This window comes from Palaemon carinicauda, chromosome 43 (assembly GCF_036898095.1).
Source record: "Palaemon carinicauda isolate YSFRI2023 chromosome 43, ASM3689809v2, whole genome shotgun sequence".
Lineage (NCBI taxonomy): Eukaryota > Metazoa > Arthropoda > Malacostraca > Decapoda > Palaemonidae > Palaemon > Palaemon carinicauda.
The window spans coordinates 9,940,742-9,947,419 of record NC_090767.1 but is presented as its reverse complement, the minus strand read 5'-3'; the positions used below and the strand labels follow the sequence as shown (position 1 = coordinate 9,947,419).

General features: G+C 33.2%; 1 long non-coding RNA gene across 2 annotated transcripts in view; it reads right to left on the bottom strand.

Moving 5' to 3' along the window:
• Nucleotides 1–4,045: 4,045 nt before the first annotated feature.
• The window catches only part of LOC137633589 (uncharacterized), a 3,762-nt gene continuing 1,129 nt past the window's right edge, over nucleotides 4,046–6,678 (bottom strand). For both annotated transcript variants that reach the window (XR_011042291.1, XR_011042292.1), the window contains exons 2-3: nucleotides 6,123–6,308; nucleotides 4,046–5,301 (exon numbers count right to left, since the gene is read on the bottom strand). This is a non-coding gene — a long non-coding RNA (uncharacterized lncRNA). The remainder of the gene's footprint in view (nucleotides 5,302–6,122; nucleotides 6,309–6,678) is intronic.

Genomic DNA, 6,678 nt, shown 5'->3' with positions numbered 1-6,678 from the left:
TTAAAGGAGACTTTTTTTTTTTTTTTTTTAAATAAAGACCGAATCATCTGAAGTTCTGAACGTCTGTTTACATTCATTCTGGGATCCAATACCGGCAAGATAAGTAAAATGGTTCCTATTTCTATTTTATTTCATATTTTTAAAAACTTTATTCATAATTTTTGAGTGTTTTTATACTTTTTAAAAGATTTATATATTAATTTTAGTTCTATTTTGATTTATTTTATGCTTTGCTATGCTGAAATACAGTAAGGAATATGAAATGTTAATACATATTCTGGCATTATTTGGGCTGACCGACAACGGCCATTTTGTGTATTGTATTGCATTTTACAGTATATTATCATTACTTTATCCCCCATAATGAAATATAATTAGTTATTTTAATACAATAAATGTTATATTCTATTACAATAATTACTTTATTATAACATTTTGATAAATTTATGCTAAATTATATTATTCACATATGGTAAAACAATATAAAATAAACGAAATCATCATTATTTTGATTGAATGTACATTATATTATACATAAATGACCAATATTACATTAAAATGCAATGTTCAATCCATATATATGGGTTTAGTTATTTCAGTACAATGGGAAAAATTTATATTGATACGTATAGGCCTTGTATAGGCCTATATATAATCATATAAAAACATATTAGCAGAGTATACATTAATGTATGTGCTGTCCATACATTATTATATGTCTAAGATATTTCAAACAGGTTCCATAAGTCAGCAAATTGCTATTTTTCATTCTTGTCCAAAAACAAAAGGAACTGTGACCCTTCTTTTCTCGCTTCTAAATCATCTCATTACTTTACTATCAAGGCTCATATATTCAGTTCTTAATTAGGTAAAAAAAATCTGCTGTTATTCCTTTAATGATTGTCAAGTTTTGTTATTCTTTTCTTTATCAGTTTCCGTGTTTCACAACTCAACCATTTCTTTCGTTTTACTCCAATTCACTGTCTGATTGTGATGTTAGCAGATTCTTGAAAGATTTAAACTTATTTTACAATTTATGTTCGAATTTATTTCCACTGCATCACGGGGTAACATTTCTGGGAATCTGTGAGGTAGGTTTACATTAGTTTTCCTGGTCTTCAACTTGTGTCTCTAAGTGTAGAGATCAAAGTTTGTCGTTTCTTCCTATATCAGGTCTCTGTCTTTATCTCCCATCCAGTAGGGACTTATCACATTACATATTTATTGCTAAATGGTCAATTTGGTTACGATATTTTCTACAGATAGATCAAAGTATGCTTTTGTATATCTGTGTTCAAGCAGTGTGTTCTCTATTGTCAGTTAATTTGCATAAAAAAATACTATTTCCTAATATAGAGTGCCATGATCTCTTCCCATTACGTAGAAACCACTTTGCTCCAAGGTTCTTTTTTTCGAATCCAGTCAGTCTGGTTTCAGTGAATACATATATCCAGGCCATATTTTAAGAGAACTGACAAAGGCTTCTCTAAATTGCCATCCTAGTTCAATGTTGTTAAACCTTCCTCTGGATTTATCAACTTGATCTTATTTGCTTTTGAGATACTTCGCACCCTTCTCCCACTTGAAAAGGCTGCAAGAGACAAGAGAACATTTCTACCATCTTTGAGTTCACTAAAGGCCACTGATGTTTCTCCTTTTAATTCTCCCTTGTTGAAAACCTCAGAGTTAGATACTTTTACAAGTAAAGAACGAATCAAGAATTTGTATAATAATATACATGCACATATATAGGTATACATGTTGTTGTGCTACTGGTAACCATGCTGAATCGATCTAAGAGTCTGTGCGATAAGATTTTATATATGATAAAGGAGACAAAAACTAAAGAAAAACCAACTTGATTTATATTTGAAGAGACTATTTATATGTATAAATACTTTATAATCACACTGTTGCGTATGAAAATGAAATAGAGGCACGAGTTTGACTAGTTCGCCAACAGCAACTCATAAGACAGAGGAACCCTCTCACCTAAGTCACCTTATGTATTTTTGGCGGTAAATATCTGTTGTCTCATTGGCTGGTTGTATTTGACGTCAGACACTCGTATTTATGAATGAATGTTACGTATGGGGCCTAGGGGTGGAAAACCTATACGTATTTTAGATTAATTAGAGCTTGAAAAATTAAATTTTTACAAAAAATAGTCTTATTAATACTATTAATTTTAAAATAAAATAAATAAAGAATCTTATTAAAGGCCGTAAATTAGAAAAATAAGTCATATTCGAAGGAATAATTGAGTAACTTTCTGGCTACGATGATATATGTGCGTGTGTTCGTTTGTGCGTAAAGTCGTAGAAAAGCCTATACTATTTTAGATTAATTAAAGCTTGAAAAAATAAATTTTACAAAAATTAATCTTAATAAAATTATTAATTATAAAATAAAATAAATAATGAATCTAATTAAAGACCATAAGTTAGACAGATAAGTCATGTTCGAAGGAAAAATTGACTAACTTTATGGCTACGATGTTTCATGCGTGTGTTCGTTTGTGCGTGAAAGAAGGTGATAACCAATCACAGCTGAGGAAGATGTAACCAATCAGAAGACTGGAATGTACCACCAAGAGTAACGAGAGCTTATGGGCTGTGATTGGTGGTTGTATGTGACGTCAGGTAATAGTATTTTATGAATGAATTAGACTCTGTATGAGTGAAATATCTATACATATTGCAGATGAATTAGGAATGTTAAATTATAGTTTATAGTAAAAATTAACTTTTAATATAATGAATTTATTAATAAAATAGATAAATCTTGTTCGAATGCTTAAGCTGAATAAATACGTCTTGTTAGAAGAAATAATTAACTAGGTTTTGGCTACGATGTTTAACACGAGGTATGAATTTGTAAACAAATGTAACAAGCCAATCAGAGGGCTGGAATATCCCGCCAAGAGGGAGTTCCTACGATCTAGGAGCTGTTCGAGAAACCAGTTAATTATTACATTAAAAGTTCAAACGCTTTGACACTATTCTCTCTCTCGCCAAAAACATCCCATAAACCAGAGGAACCATCTCGCCTTATGTATATTTAGCGGGAAATATCTGTTGTCTCGTTGACGGATTCGTCCTCTGCTGTGATTGGTGGTTGCATGTGACGTCATACAATTGTATTTTTATGAATGAAATTACGTGTCAGGCCTAGGGGGAAATACCTATATAGGTATACATGTTGTTGAGCTACTGGTAACCATGCTGAATTGGCCTAAGGGACTGTGCTTTAAGATTTTATATATGATAAAAAGAGACAAAAACTAAAGAAAAACCAACTTGATTTATATTTGAAGAGACTTTATATGTTTAAATACTTTATAGAAAACAATGTTTATCTTTTAAAAACTCCCAAATCATCACAAAACTTAAAAACTGAAAAAAGATTCTAATAGAGCAAAGTAATGACTTAAACAAAGTGCTGGGAGAGCAAATTACGAAAGTACTTTTGAGAATTAAGTTAATCCTTTACAGTTACAGATTCAGTTAATTTACTTAAAACAAATTCTAACTTACAAAAGATTAAACTATAACAAAGATTAAACTATAACAAAGAATACCAAAGTATAAACAACAACAGTTCAATAAAATTACATTGCAATTTCATGAAAGCACATATTAGGGAACAAAATGGATAAATGTTTAAGAATACTTTTAACACATCCCTCCAAGAGGAGACAGAACATTGTAGATTCAAATAAACTGATAGATTAGATTTTTGTGTACAGAAGAAAGTCAAAATCTGGAAGCATGTCAGCAATGAGGTTTTAATATTGCCTTTGATAAGCAATATCCCTATGTTATATCGCTGCAGGACCAAAACTGATAGATTAGATTTTTGTGTACAGAAGAAAGTCAAAATCTGGAAGCAGGTCAGCAATGAGGTTTTAATATTGCCTTTGATAAGCAATATCCCTATGTTATATCGCTGCAGGACCAAAAGGCTCAAGAGTTAACCGTTTTTTTTTTTAAATTTACTTACAAAAGACAATGGCTTACGGTAAAAAAAAAAACTAAAAAAAAGATTGATTTGTCTAAACTTTATTTACAAGAGACAAAGATGATTTATATAAGAATCAAATTTTTCAAGAGCACGAAGGAGAGCCCAAGCCGCCTCTTCCACTAATCTAGGAACTGAGGCTTCAGTTTACTCGTATATATAATCTGGGGTCGTAAATCAAGTCATCAGTCTGCATCAAAGCTGCTCCTACAGCCACATCACTATCTTCTACTTTGAGATAAACAGCTTGTCTGATTCAGATAGCCTTCAACATAGAAGGCTATTTTAATAGCTGGAAATACACGTTGACAATCTTCTGCCCACTATAGTCATTTTAATAGCTGGAAATGCACGTTGACAATCTTCTGCCCACTGTAGTCATTTTGATAGCTGGAAATGCACGTTGACAATCTTCTGCCCACTAGAGTAATTTGAATAGCTGGAAATGCACGTTGACAATCTTCTGCCCACTAGAGTAATTTTAATAGCTGGAAATGCACGTTGACAATCTTCTGTCCACTATAGTCATTTTAATAGCTGGAAATGCACGTTGACAATCTTCTGTCCACTATAGTCATTTTAATAGCTGGAAATGCACGTTGACAATCTTCTGTCCACTATAGTCATTTTAATAACTGGAAATGCACGTTGACAATCTTCTGTCCACTATAGTCATTTTAATAGCTGGAAATGCACGTTGACAATCTTCTGTCCACTATAGTCATTTTAATAGCTGGAAATGCACGTTGACAATCTTCTGTCCACTATAGTCATTTTAATAGCTGGAAATGCACGTTGACAATCTTCTGTCCACTATAGTCATTTTAATAGCTGGAAATGCACGTTGACAATCTTCTGTCTACTATAGTCATTTTAATAGCTGGAAATGCACGTTGACAATCTTCTGCCTACTATAGTCATTTTAATAGCTGGAAATGCACGTTGACAATCTTTTGCCCACTAGAGTCGATCTTAGGGCTGGCGAGATTAATCAGAGGTACAGCAACTACCGAAAATGTTCGTTCAGAACTTTATAAAATTAAGCCATGCTAATCAGAGCACTGAACTGCCTTGTTTACGGGAGTAGGAAATCCTTTAATGCATGTAACTGCCATCCTTGGGTGCAATCTTTCCGCTCCCGACATCCATGACCAGAGTTACAAGACTTTCCCAATGGTAGTTTTCTGCCAGATTTCCAAGGCGAAGAAACAGGTCTCACGAGCTTTAAAAGTTCTTCCCATGTATCGTCGTGGACCATTGTCATCGATGACATAATTTTATCTGAAAAAGAACATTAAAAAGGTTGAAAGGTTTCAACAGTATTTGTCATTTCAAAGGGGAAGAACAGTATTGAAATTTAACACATTACGTTAAAAGGTTGAAAGTTTTCAACAGCATTTGTCATTTCAAAGGGGAAGAACTGTATTGAAATTGAACACATTACGTTAAAAGGTTGAAAGTTTTAAACAGTATTTGTCATTTCAAAAGGGGAAGAACAGTATTGAAACTGAACACATTATGTTAAAAGGTTGAAAGTTTTCAACAGAATTTGTCATTTCAAAGGGGAAGAACAGTATTGAAACTGAACATTACATTAAAAGGTTGAAAGTTTTCAACAGTATTTGTCATTTCAAAGGGGAAAAACAGTATTGAAATTGAACACCTTACGTTAAAAGGTTGAAAGTTTTAAACAGTATTTATCATTTCAAAGGGGAAGAACAGTATTGAAATTGAACACATTACGTTAAAAGGTGGAAAGTTTTCAACAGTATTTGTCATTTCAAAGGGGAAGAACAGTATTTGTCATTTCAAAGGGGAAGAACAGTATTGAAATTGAACACCTTACGTTAAAAGGTTGAAAGTTTTCAACAGTTTGTCATTTCAAAGGGGGAAGAACAGTATTGAAATTGAACTACAGATATGATACAGGAAGAAGCCTTCATAGCATTTTGTCAAGGGTACTTATATAGTATAATCTTTATGAAAATTATTAAAAATATTAACATTTGCAACAATATTAAGATTCTTTTCAAAGGATTAGTGTCCTTATGGGTGGCAACAGAATTTAACTCCCGATAACCTTCAGAGACTCAAAGACTTACCTGGTTTTTTGGTAGAGGATGCAGGGGGAGGCCCATGATTTTATTACTTTTCTGCCAACCATTTCTTAACAAGAATAACACGTTCCATAGCTTTTTTGTAAGTGGTATTCTGTAGGGTCTCCGACACTAGATTAGTCCCAGGTGTCAATACCACATGTGAAGCAACAGCTGATGGTAGGGGTACATCTGAAAAAGTAGTAATATCAGCCAGTGGTATTCTGTAGGGTCTCTGACACTAGATTAGTCCCAGGTGTCAATACCACATGTGAAGCAACAACTGATGGTAGGGGTACATCTGAAAAAGTAGTAATATCAGCCAGTGGTATTCTGTAGGGTCTCTGACACTAGATTAGTCCCAGGTGTCAATACCACATGTGAAGCAACAACTGATGGTAGGGGTACATCTGAAAAAGTAGTAATATCAGCCAGTGGTATTCTGTAGGGTCTCTGACACTAGATTAGTCCCAGGTGTCAATACCACATGTGAAGCAACAACTGATGGTAGGGGTACATCTGAAAAAGTAGTAATATCAGCCAGTGGTATTCTGTAAGGTCT